A 14,031-nucleotide genomic window follows, 5' to 3' on the forward strand; every position below is an offset into this window, starting at 1 on the left:
GATAATGCTTAGGAATTACTGATTGAGTTGAACATCTTCTCTGGTTGAACTCACCATTCAACAAGCAGGTACTTTTACTTGTTATATGAAATAAAAGTTCCTAGACTGAAGATGAAGTTTTAAAAGATTGGATCTCATGTTAAGTAATAAAAATGCTTCAGCAAGTCATTTAGTTTTAATGCACTGAAAATTATAATTTAGGAAAGGAAATGCATGGAGTAAACGTGTAAATACTGTTCTATCAAAATCATGCCTTTATTGCTCACCGACTGAGACAACCCTATTGCATCAGACCCTCTATCTTTGGTTTCATGGCCTGTGGTATCCGTTACCCATAGTCAACTACGGTCTAAAGATATTAAATGGAAAATTCAAAAGTAAACAACTCTCAAGTTTTAAGTAACTTTTTATTATACTAGATTGTTATAATTGTTTTTATTAGTTATTGTAATTAACTTAATTGTGCCTAATTTGTAAATTAAATTTTTGTAATTCCTCAATTTTAGTTCAAAGGGTTAAATTGTTTTGATTTAACTTCATATGTTCCAAATTATTAAAAACCAAAAAATAAATCATATTTATAACAAAAATAAACACAAAATATGATTTTTTTTCAACTACAGTAATATATGAATGAAATTAGAAGTAATAAAATAATTACCACTCAATTTAAATCTCTGGGAAAGCTATTTTTGAGAGACTATTTACTTCAAAATATGAAAACTCCAAAGTCAAACTTTCAAGTTGCTTAACTTTTTGAAGTTATCCTTTTTCCTCAAAAGATTGACATAGAGGCTTGAATCCAGGAAATTTAAGTTAATGTGTAAATATTAATAATTTTCACTAAACTTATAATGGTTTTAGGAAGATATGACACAATGTAGAATGTAACAAAACAGATCATCACATTTTGGTTTCTTTGAGATACACATAAAGTATAATGTTTTATCTTGAGGACCATTCTGTTTCTCTAGAAATATAAGCTATAATTTTAATTATAGTATTATAAAAACATAATCTTTGTAGCACTTGGTACTGTCTGTAATTTTGGGAATCTACAGGGGGTCTTGGGAGGCATCCCCCACAATTAAGGGGAGACTTTACATGTGAACGCTTATGCTCATTTTTTCCAAGTGACAATCACTGAGCATCTCATTTAACTGCTTCTTCATCCTATTCTGATAAAAGTAAATGATACATTCAGTCCACTTGATTTGCTTGCATGCTGTGGGATTTTCTTCAGAGATAGGAGCCACTTTGCTGCCGCTTCCTTTCTTGTTCTGGGGCCCACATCCTGTGTGCTGCAGAATCACATTTTTTTAAAAATATGTTTACAGCCAGTACAGATAAGCAATGTACTCAACCTCAGGTCAAGGACTGGAAACTGTGGCTAGTATTTGAATCATCTGTTTAACAGATCTGTCTTCTTGTGGAGATGAAGCCTGGTGGGAAATGGAGCGTCATTGTGTACTGATATACATGGAGGACAAAAGACTTTGATTAGACGACCAGTCTGTCTTTTGATCTTCTTGTGTTACTGTTCACTTTGATTCAAGAATATACAAACATAGAGTACCCGAATCAAAAATGAAATAATTACAATATCCATAACACTTCTCTCTCCTCCACACTTTTAAAGGCTTAAGTTTATGATTCAAAAGTTATCATTACAGGATTGATTAGAATAAGTATAATCACAATAATGATTCTGTAGAAGTTCTTTTTTTTCCGTTAGAGTCTTTTGAAATATTTCTTACTTCCACTGTGACCTGAACATGCAGAATGTGTTAGTCATAAAGTCTCAATTGCCAGCACAGATGTGAAGAGAAAATAAACATGTATTTAAGGTTTCTGTCACAGAAGTTATAAGGGATTGAGGCAGTGGCTGATGGGGTCTGCTTTTATCACAAACAAGGCTCTTTCTTCTTCTTTTTCAAGATACTTGAAGTTTACCCACCCTAAATATTTATAAAGTTACTTATTTAACTAAATAGTAATTTAGAGTAATTGGTTGTCCTCAGTTTTAAGAAATAAATTTTCTACTGAAATAAAGATATTAGAAATAATATTTAAGAAGCTATGGCTGTTAAATGGGTTAATAAAACTCAAGGCTAATGGAAGGTATCTGCTGATTGTATTTCTTACAATAAGAAATGTGTGACTCTTGTTCTGTGCTTTGCTCGACTCTCAGCCACTGTGAAGCAGGCATGAGTTTTCTTGAGGCCCGAGAGAGCAACTGACAGACAACATTGTCAGAACCCTTTTGCTTGGGTTGACTAGCGTGGCTGTTGCCTCTCATGGATCTAAATAGGAATTTCAAATTTGGGTGTTGTGTTTTGTTTTGTTTTCTTTGCAGCCTTTACATCAAAAAATACAACTCATTGAACAGCTCTTTTGCAGCCATTTGCTCCTCATTTAGAAGCTTGGCCTTCTCCCTCTATTAGTAAATTAAAGGAAAGTAAAAAATGGCCTGAAGTGGTTCTTGCAACCAGTGAATCAAAAAGCAGTGGTGATCCCAATCCCCCTGTGTTTCCCAAAGCCTTACGATCTAAACACTATCCGCAGAACAGCTGGCATTCTCATTCTGCAAACTCACTGGCGAACAGGCATAATTTTTCATTCTTCCCAACACCAGTTAATCAACTTGAGCAAGGCAAGGAAGAACTCTACTCTTTCTCCAAACTGCTCTTCATAGGAAGTCTCAGGTTTCAGTTTGAGTACCGGTGTGTAACCCTTCTTCTGCTAAAAGCTCATCTTGTCCTCCGGGACTAACAATTTGCAAGAGAATAAAAAACTAAGTCTAAAGTGATCAATTCAACATGGGGGTTGCTATGGGCTGTATTTTTCAAGGAAAACCAAAAGACAAGACTTGATCTGAAACTGTAGGAATACAGGGAGGATTTGATGTAGCCAAGTTGATGAATTCTGTGTTATAGGAGGGCAAAAGAATGCGAATGAAGATATCTTGGTAGAAAGAAATTTGCTCTAAGTCTCTTTGAGGAAATTGGGTGATGGGGAGAATTTACATTAAGAATTACGATTACAAGGAACAACAGATTTTGAAAGTTGTGAATTAAATTTATGATGAATGTCTAAATTAAAAACTTATTACAGTAGAAGACCCATTATCCAGAGGGATGGGATGTGTATTCTAGTGGGGGATATTTTGTGGGGGATTAATGGAAATGTCTTGTACTGTAGTGTATTATTTTATTTGAACATTCATAGTAGCTATTCACCCCCCATTATTCAACAATTCACAGGATCTGGCACTTCATGACTTCCGGTTCTTTCCCACAGTTACAATGACCAGGAAAGATAACCATTTTGAATTAATTCAGGACATCAAGGCAGTCGTAACAGCACAGCTGAAAACATGAAAGAGGACTTCCAGAACTGCTTCAGAAAGGGCAAGAACAATGGGTATTAGTGTTTTTTGAAGTAATGGGGAGTATTTTGAGATGGATAAATGGTAATGTTTCTTTTACTATAATAACTTTTAAAATTTAAACATTTACAGCTTTTTATGATTGTACCTCATACATATAATTATTGTTTAGGATTTAAGGAACAAAATTTAGAAAAATAGAAGGATATGATAAAAATTATATACTCAGATGACTGAAATTATAATGAAAGAATATATACTACATGATTATGACCATTTGACATTCTTGAAAAGGCAAAACTATAGGAATGAAGAAAATTAGCCATTGCTGGGAATTTGGGGTCAGAGAGCATGTGGGAATATTTTGGATTGATGGAACTGTTCTACATCTTGATTTGGCAGTGATTACGTGACTTTGCTAAAAGAATTGCACATTGAGATGTGTGTTTTACTGTATTTTAATTATGCTTTTAAAAAGTAGAAAAATCATATTCAAGGACACATTGGGTGAAAATAGGAATGTCTACTCCAGAAGTAAAATAGAGGTAGTATTTTTAAAATTTAGCATCTCAATATATATAACAAAATTATTTGAAATTTTCACATCTATTAGGGAGGGTAACAAATAGAATATAAATACACGTATCAGGACTATATACATGTGTCATAAAATCTTGCAGATGTAAAATGGCATAGACTATCTCTCAGGATGTTTTGTTAGTTACTATCAAGCTAAGCGAGTAGGAAATATGACTCAACACCATGTTTTAGATGTTAACAACTAGCAAATATAAAAGTAAAAAAAAAATTAAAAGAGACGCCAATTCTAGCATACTCAGTATAAAAGAATACTGGGGTGAGGGAAAAGAGAAAAGAAAGATGGGGAAATTATGTATGTATGTATATATAGGATAGCTAACATAGTTATACTACTGATTTCTATCGCTTTACTGAAAAGAACAGTTAATGATTACTTATTTGATCAATCTTGCAGGTCTCTATTTGTTTTCCTGAGAAACCACTTTGAAGATATCAATATGTAATACAACAACCATTGTTAATTTCCTATCACTTTGTCTGTAACTCTGTATTGTTTGTATTGTTCTTATGCTATTTTGTAAATGGATGTCTGCTTGTTAATATGTTTCCCTTCTTTTATTTTTAAAGTAAATACTTAAAAAAGTATAAAAGAATACATTCTAAATTTCTTAAAAACAAAAATGAGTGGATTTAAGTAACTACGACTGACTAGATATTAAGCATACTCTGCAATTATAAAATAAGTGCAGGACCATTTTTTGTGGTTTAGTGAAATGAAACAACATTTAGTTTTAGTTTAACTTTCTTTTCCTGCTCTGAGGTGTCACTCCTCATGTACAGTGCAGTATTCAGAAAAAACTCTCCATATGTTTGTAAGGGCACAAATTTTGAAGATAACTTGTCTGTTAAGAGTGGGTAGTGTTGAGCAAGCTTGTAGAAGTCTGCACCTTTTTGCTCTGAGAACAAATTCTCCTTAGGAACTTTGAGTTTGACAGGGTTGATACAATCACTTGTCACACATTACTAGGTCCCAAACCTTAGGCAAAACCACCTAATTTCTTAACTATCAATACACATATCATTTGACTGTCAGCTCAGAAAATGAGTCTATCTTTTTAATGGTGACTCCATGTAAGCTTTGATACTTTTGTTAGTGATGTTTCTACGGTTTTGTTTTTACATACTCATTGGTGTATTAACCTTTGGCGTGCACTTGACCTCACAAATGAATCCTGAAAAACGTGAAGTGTCTATACTGGCGGGGAACAACTGAAAACTACTATGTTTGAGGGACGGGTGAAAAGAGAATCAAGAAGTAAAAGCGTCGTTAACCTTTGCCATATTACTTTGTGACCTTATTGGATAGCATTTATCTCTGAACACAGGAAAACATAGTCCAGTGCTACCTCGGTTTAGGAACTTAATTTGTTTTACAATCTTCAGGAAGATGTTGAGTTTGTGTCTGTGTGGGGAAGATGACCGTGGTCATATTTGTCACCCCATGTGGAGTTTGCGAATGGAAGCAAAATTTTGCTGAACACTTTTGCGAACTGCATTGTTTGAAAAGAGAAGTGTTCATGAACTGAAGCATTACCGTACTTGGTCTCGGTATTTTACATATTTTTTGTTCTCAGTCTGCTTCTATCTATCAAAACAGGAGTTAATTTTATACCAATTATGTGCTAAGCATTGATAAACACCAGAAAAGGCCAGAAGCTTCCACATTAGTATAATAAGATATTCAAATAAAGAAAATTAATTATGCATAATATAATATATTCAAATTTTGTTTACTGTTCACTGTTTGACATTCTATGTATTGCTTGTAAATACCTATGGAGGCTCAGTAAATCTGTGGGAACAAATGGTCCCCACATGTGAGCAATTTTGTATTCAGGCAGAATCCAGCCCACTGCTCAGGACCATGGTCCTCCATGCATTGGTCCAGCATTCCAGGCTGCTGTGGTCCAGCGCATCTCCAGTTCAGACCACACTTCTGCGACTGCTGAAACAAAACTTGGGCCAGCTTCTAAATAAAGTCCTGAAAGTGATGCACATCGCTTCTGTTAGTATTTCACTGGCCAAAGTGAAATTATATAGCTAAGCAAGACTTACAGGGAGGAAGATAAAAACTTTAACATACAAAGTAGTAGAAAAGAGCTAAATGTTGAAGAACAGTATTTATCTCTAACAGTCATCCACAAATAAAGATGTCATTTACCAACTTGCTCAAACAAAACCAACATACTGGTGAACGTGTCAGAGGAGATTAGATGATGCTTGATCACGAAACTCTTTATTGACCACACTTCATCTGTTTATTCTTTTCAGTCTATAGTCAAAATAAAAAATGGCTGTTATGTATACACACATGTACACATCCACTTTACAAAGTTTCCAGTTTTCAAGATGATTCATAGCTGATTACCCCCATCTCACTAAAATAATAGAATTAATATGAAATGTTAATTTAATTAATAGAAAAATTAAAGAAAGTAATAATAATACATACCTAGCTGTGCTAAACAATGAGAAGAGCCCTTAACAGACCAAAAATAGGAAAAATTGCTGAGAGAGCATAAGGAAAGCCATACTGCTAAAATGAGTCCACAGAGAAAGGGTGCAGCCTGGTTTCCACAGAAGAACTTTTCCTAAGGAAAGGTAGCTAATAGTGGGATTAGTATGTGATAATGTGGGCAAGTGAAATTTTCCCAATTATAAAGTAGCTTCATAGATTTAATAGTACTGAATTTATTGTTGTGATTGTTTGTGTTTTCCAATTTCTAATAGAAAGTTGTTATTGCTTCTATGATCATTTAGGAAACATTGAACTCCTTTATCCTGCATCTAGGAGAGAATTATTCTTCTTGGGCTATTATGTGTTTCGGCACTTACTGTGGCAAAAGGTTTATTGACTACAAGTAAAATCAGGTTTGAGTATGTGCCTTAAGAGACATCACTTATTCAGCTTGTCCATTTGGTTGCTTCTGAAATCACCAGGAAGTAGTTCATGCATGGAAGACCTAGTACCTTTCCAGCCTGGGCCCCAAAATGAGAATTGTGCAGCAAACCACATTTTGCTTAGTGTATGTCAACTGTACTCCAATAAAGCTGTCACATGTTGTGCAGAGGAGCTGTTTCCCAGAAAATGAAAGACGTGTGAAACAGACTTGAACTCAAACTGCATCCTGGAGTGCAGAGTCTAGACCACAGCCTAAGGGAGTCAAGTGCAGACAAGCCACAGAAATGAGCAGGAGAATAAACATTGGTTTAAAACCGGTGAAGCTACAGGTAGTTTGTTATAGTGTATTGTTACAGAAAAGCTTAGCTAGTATATACATCAAAACTAAGTGTTTAGAAGAAATGTGATTTGAAATGCTTGATTAAGTAGATGCAATTGGTTATAAATTATTATTTTCAATACAATACCACATTTATTGAGCATTTATCTACATGCCAGAGATTATCAAAGATACCATTTAAAAATTAAGTATAAGCATTATTGAACAGATCCTATGTTAAAGTTAATTTCATGGAAAATTGAACTATCTTAATTGTTATGCAGAAAATATGCCCATTCATGTACAGATAATGAGTTTCTGAATTACAGTTTTTTTAAAAAGCTTAGAAAGTTATGTTTTAGCATTCATGAATATTTTAAATGATCAATTTTATTTTTAGACTGTCCAGATTTTCAGCATTTGAATAAATTGATATTTTGAGAACAATTGTCCAAAAATATTATTGAAAATAAACCATTTGAGAACAAGTAGCCACTTTCAGCTGTACGAAGAACAAGTGCCCGCAACGTAGCCCCTAGTGAGTTAGAGCCGGAGGGGAGAGGAGCAGAATCAAAAGATGAGGGTGTCTTTCCATTGAGACGTTGGTATTTAAGCCTAATTTTATGTCTGTGTTCCCTCTTTTGACAGCTTTATTGGAGTATAATTGACATACAGTAAGCCACAAATAATTAAAAGTGTGCAGTTTGATGCATTTTGACACATGAACACACTCATGACGCCACCATCACAATCGAGATAGTGAACCTTATCTCTCATCTCTCGAGTTGCCTCCGATCCATTTACAATCAATCCCTCAAGCGCTCCCTGTTCGCTTCTGGTAAAATTAAATTTTCAGGCTCCATTTTGGGCCTGCCATTTACTATCTTTCTAATAAATTTGGTAGAACAAAACTTCACTCTAGGGAATACCCTGATTTTTTAATTGAACTTATTATCAAAAATACCTATTAAAGTGTGTTTCACATATGCGACCCTATGAAGTACTTAGTATTACAAATTTTATATTAAAACTGAAACAAAGGATTAGAGAGTTGATGACACTTGTCTGAGCTAACATAACAGAAACTCAAACTTAGGACGTCAAAGTTTGTAGGTGCTCGTTAAATGCCTGCTCAGTGAATGAATGAAACATTCAGAAGAACTGTAGATCTTCTACCTGTAGCTGTGAACTCCTTCCTTAAGGCTAGGAATCATGGCTTTCCAATGAATCTTGCTGTTTAATAATTTTTTTTATTTCCAGCACACATTTTCAATTATTTTAAGATATTTGGTGTTCAATGTTAGTTGAGACTAATGCATTTCATATATAAAGAAAATAAACAGCCATTTTCAGCTGGATTGTTTTGTGACTTTTAAATTAGCCTCTGTGTTTCATCACCTTCCTGAATCACTCCTAAGAAATAAGTTTCCTAAACTTTTAGGTGGAAGAGGAGTTACTCTACCTAGAGGCATTCACTGGGTCCCCATATAACAACCTCGGGGACACCAGTATTGGTACAGTACCTGGCGTTTCCAATGCTGGGAATCTCACTGGGTCCTGAGTGAATCAGTTTTTCTCCTCTGTGTCCCCCATGCAGGGAGTTAGTGTGAGTGTCCCTGCTCTGTCAAAGTAGGAAACATTCTTTCAAGCTTGCTGATGTCATATCTTTTGCAACTTTCTCTTGCTATTGTCTTTATGGGTGAATGCCTTTTCAATTCCTTCCTTGTCATTGTTTGAAGTTTGGAATAGAGAGAAGATAAATGTGTTGCACTCAACAGGATTACAGAATCTAGAGAACACCCAGATCAATGGCTGACAAACAGAAATGAATCAAAGATGTGAGTGGCCAAGTTCATGTTTTTGCCATATACAGTTGTATTCCCCAGGCAGAAAATAGTGAATTAAATGAAATAAAAATTTAGAGAAGTTCTAGGAAAAATAATTTTAGAAGATATTAAGGAGGAATTTTATGAGTAAATAAATTTCATTGCCAAATTATTTGGATAACATAGACTACAGAGGCTTTATCACTTCAAATGTGTTACAGCTCATTCAGAGGTGGTAGTAGGAGCAGTCTTTCCCCAAATAGTTTCACCATGGAATCCTTTTCACACTCATGAAATTATTAATACCTCTCAGGGACAATATTCCTTGGAAAAAGTCTGAGAAATTGTAATCTAGGGGGGTTGCTTTCAGTTTTTGAGTTCTTTGACTCCAAATTAACTAGGGCATTTCAGGAATTAATTTTAGTAATAATTTTGTTATTTTTGATGATTTAAAAATGAAGAGAAAAATTTAACCTTTGGTATAAGGAAAACAGTACACACGTATGTCACGGCAGATAAAACCAAAGATTTCAGATATGTCTTTATGCAAATGATAATGTTAAGTCCCACTGTGGAATTAGAGTAGATAAAGAAGCATAGTTCTCCTGTCATCCTCTGCAATTATGTTCCTTAACAGAAATAATTCAGAGAAGAAACCAGAAGTCATGCCATAGAAATATGCTATTACTTGTGCTCATGTTAATGTTGGTGTGGCTTCTTTGTCTGGTTCTCTATAGTTCTTGTCTATCACTGTGGGTAGAGAATGCCCCACCGCTAAAGGGGTTTCCTTTACTTCCTCACATATTCCATCTGTTCATTGAAAAGTAAATGGTAAGGTAGGAGTTTCTTTTATTCTTCTGTTATTTATTTGAATCAGAAGTAAAATTTTAAAATAGACTATGCTTTTCCAAGTCCTAGACATCCTAATACAACTTTTACGTGCTTTATTTCATAATTAAATTTCCATCAGGATATATATTACTATGTCACTTCATCTCAAATAAGTTTTTGGAAGGAGATGAGAGCTGCCTATATTTGTGCATCTGCCCCTAAATTATGAAAGAAGAAATGCAACAAAAACGTAGAGAAGCTTGCTGTCCACACACTGGATCATTGGTAGGTTCAGAACTGGAATGTGGACTTATCAGACTCTGACAGCTGAGCACTTTTAACTCTAAGTAACTAACATAGTATCATGTGATCCGTGTGCATTTAACAAAAATTGACTTCTCTTACGTATAGTGTTTTAAATGGCCCAGTCCATATGCATTGTGAATGAATTTTTACTTAATTAAATATACTTTTACAATAACATTTTAGAAGATTCGATTTGTAATGAATAAATGAACAATAACTTGGAGGCAATTAAACTTTCTCTGTAAAGGGATAGATAGAAAGTAAATATTTTTGGCATGTGGCCTGTATGGCCACTATTTTTCTTGGCAATTACCTAACTTTGCCAGAGTAGTGGGAATGCAGTCCAAGATCCAGATTTACAATCCAGATTTATTTAATACAAATATGCTTTTCTCAAAACCCTAAGTTAAGTTAGTATATGTTTCATCATTAAGATTGTGAAATGCGTTTTTAATCCAATGGAATGGAATGAAGCAAAGTAAGGGAGTTGAGGCTCTTCTTTATGTGTTGCATTATGTCGCCAGTTACAAGGAGGAAGCATTAAAAGTTATCAGATCACAAGGAGTGATTACACCTCATCTGACCCATTCAATAATATAAAGCAGACTATTCTCCTGGTTTTTTCCTTTTTAAGTGTTTAACACCTGACAGGAGCACTTCTTGAATGAGCTGTATCCATTCCCTCCTACTGAAGTCAATCAAAAGACAAAGATTATTAAGTATGTAATACTTTTCATTTCCCCAACACATAAGTGGCATTAATAGAACAAAAACCAAGGGAAAATATTAGCATTCTAAGATAAAATTCATCTTTTTAGTTGGCATAGGGCAACATTTAACTAAGTTAACCTATTCAGTTATCTGAGAGTACATATTATACTTTATATTGGATACTGAATGAAGGGCTATTGATCAACCTTAACATGTTTAAATATCTCAAAATGCAGTTCTGACTTGAGGCAGAAGGAAAGGTACTTTTCTTATGTTATGGTTGGTACACCAGGCCGCTCAGCTTTGATGACACAGTTCCATTGACTAAAGCACATGGATTCCCACTTAATTAGAAACCGCCTGTTCTCCATAAACTTGTAGGGAGATAAACCCTCACATACTTGGGCTTCAGGGTTTACCAGTCAGGGTATCTGATGGTCCAGTTCACCGATCCCTTAATCTGAAATTAATTCCTTGATTAAATCATACCTTAAAACAGCATCATTTTTGAGCACCTCACTTCCCCATACAACTACTTACCTCCTTTTACTGAAGTGTGAATTACTATTAATGCCATCCTTCTACACTGGCAGTCATTTTAAGAAACAGCCCCAAACCACTTATGGTATTTACTATAATGATACTCCTAAAGCCATAGCTCATTACAAAGAACAAATCCTCCTAATGAGCAGGGGAGAAATTTTTCTCTGAGCTTAATCCTGTGACTGGACAGGGTTCTCAGAGTAACACAATTTTTTTTATTATGAACACAGAAAAACATGTATTTTATAGTCTACCTGTGGTGAATGTAACTAATATTCTAGAAATCCATTTTCTTCTTATCAGTCTAACTTCGGACTTCACCCTGCTCTTTAAGTTCTTTGTTACCTCAATCTGATTTCAATTAAACTGTATATTGTTGATTTATATCTTACATAACATTATTAAAAACAAAAACATATGAAACCGTGACAAATCATAAGACTGGATGAATTTTACAAAAGAAACCAACTCACTTAACCATTACACAAATTAAAAAGTAGAACAATAACAGAAATCCTCGGTGTCTCTTTTTAGTCCCCACCTCCTGGTCCCCATAGCATAACAATTACCTTGATTTTTAATGGCAAACATTTAGTTTCCCTGACTTTAAAGCTTTTGTATATGAAATCCTACAGAATATTTTATTTTATTCTAATTTTATATATTTTATTCTGCATTCATTTTGTCACTTAGTATTATCTTGATGAGATTCACTAATGTTGTACATAGTATTTACATAGGAAGTTTATTCTTGTTACTGTGTAAAATCCCACTTTTTGAATATACCTCAATTTTTTTGTTAATGGAAATGTACGTTGTTTTCAGTTTACAATTATTACAAGTACCTCTTATAAAAGACTGCTGGGAAACATATATATTGCAAAGTTCAACAACCATATATTTAAGATGGGTCATAACTTTGCTTGAGTTTAGTTTTCTAAAGTTATCAAAGCAATTTATACTCCGACTAGTAGTGAATGAAACTTCCAGTTGCTCTATGTGCTTGCCAGTACTTGATATTATTAGTCTTTTTTCCTTATAACCATCCTATTAGATGCATAGTTATTTCTCATTTTGGTTTAATTTTCACTTTTAATGATTAGTAAGGCTGAGCGCCTTTTCATGCTTACTGAATATTTAGATATACTCTTTTTTTTGTAAATTTCCTGTTTGACTTTACTGTCATTTTTCAATGCATTATTAATTCCAATTTATTTTCTTACTATGTTTTACTACTATAGAAAAATTAACATTTATTTGAAATAAATTGCAGTAAAAGTAGATCTGCATAAATAAAAGTACAAAATAGATACCAAACCCCAAACTAACCAAAGACTTTTGGTTCTTATATTTAGTAGTAGTGGGGCCAGTGGTATGGTTCAGAGGCTTAAGTGCTTGCCTGGCAAGCCTGAGGTCATGAGTTCAAATCCTGGTACCAAAAAAAAAAAAAAATGCCAGTAGTAGTAAACAGTAGTTAAGATTTGAAGGGCTGAATTTCAAAGTTATTAATAGAACCATTTTTATACTGAAGAATGTGGTATATTTGTCCTAACACTAATGTTAATGTAAATTCTCAGTGACTGAACTTTAGGAATTATGATGAGCTTCATGAAACTTATTAAGAGTAAGTTCAGAATTGTTGAAAATGGACAGCTTCATACAAGAGATATAATTTTTAACAATATTACTACTTCCAGTATACCATAGAATTTTATTATAAAAATTGATATTATTTTATAAATATTTACATGCTAATGGATAAACCAGCAACAGTTACCTTTCTTGGGTTAACTTGGTAGCCTGTTTAAAATATAGTCTGCATATTCTAGTACAGAGTCATCACAAGGTATAATAGGTTTTTTCTAAATTATGGCTTAGAAAAATATATCACTCTAGAAATAGGAAATGTTTCATTTTTTAAAAGGATATTGCTGAACACAATGGACAAATCAATGTAACTAAGTTATAGAACAGAAAGTATGATGTTTTGGGGGAAAATGTAAAAGAAAGGGTCAAGACCAATTCTGAGTACTCAAGAAAATAGTAATGACAATTACATGAACAGAACATTAAAAAAAGAAATTTAATAAGAACTGTTAGCACATAACTATTTGTAAAAACAAAAATATTTCTTTCCTATCAGAAGCATGATAATCATAGAAAAGAGTCTCTTGAACTAAATTCAGTTTTTTAAAATTATAGGTAGATAGTAACTGAATGAGGAAAACTGCATTATACTGGGATAACCAAAAAAGACAAACAAGGAAAGTATTTGTTTTGAGGATGAGTAGTTAAAGTGATGAGATCATTATTTTAGCCAATAAGATCCAGAGACATAAATTTGATTTTCAAGGCTAAAATACATAAATGTTTGGCTTCTGTGACATTATTAGAAAACTTAATATTGTATTTAATATAATAATATTAATGTATTAGCTAAATAAAGCTCTCTTTATATGTCAAAATATTTTTGCTTTAATGTTTGTATTTATTAAAGTTCAACAGTGAGTCCCACGTCTCTTTCAACTGGCCTACTATATATTGTTTAATTGTTTATATGATAGCAGAAATTAATCAATGTAGACATCCAATTTTTATATGCTAA

The sequence above is a fragment of the Chinchilla lanigera genome, unplaced genomic scaffold, assembly GCF_000276665.1.
Source record: "Chinchilla lanigera isolate Chin_1 unplaced genomic scaffold, ChiLan1.0 scaffold00001, whole genome shotgun sequence".
NCBI lineage: Eukaryota > Metazoa > Chordata > Mammalia > Rodentia > Chinchillidae > Chinchilla > Chinchilla lanigera.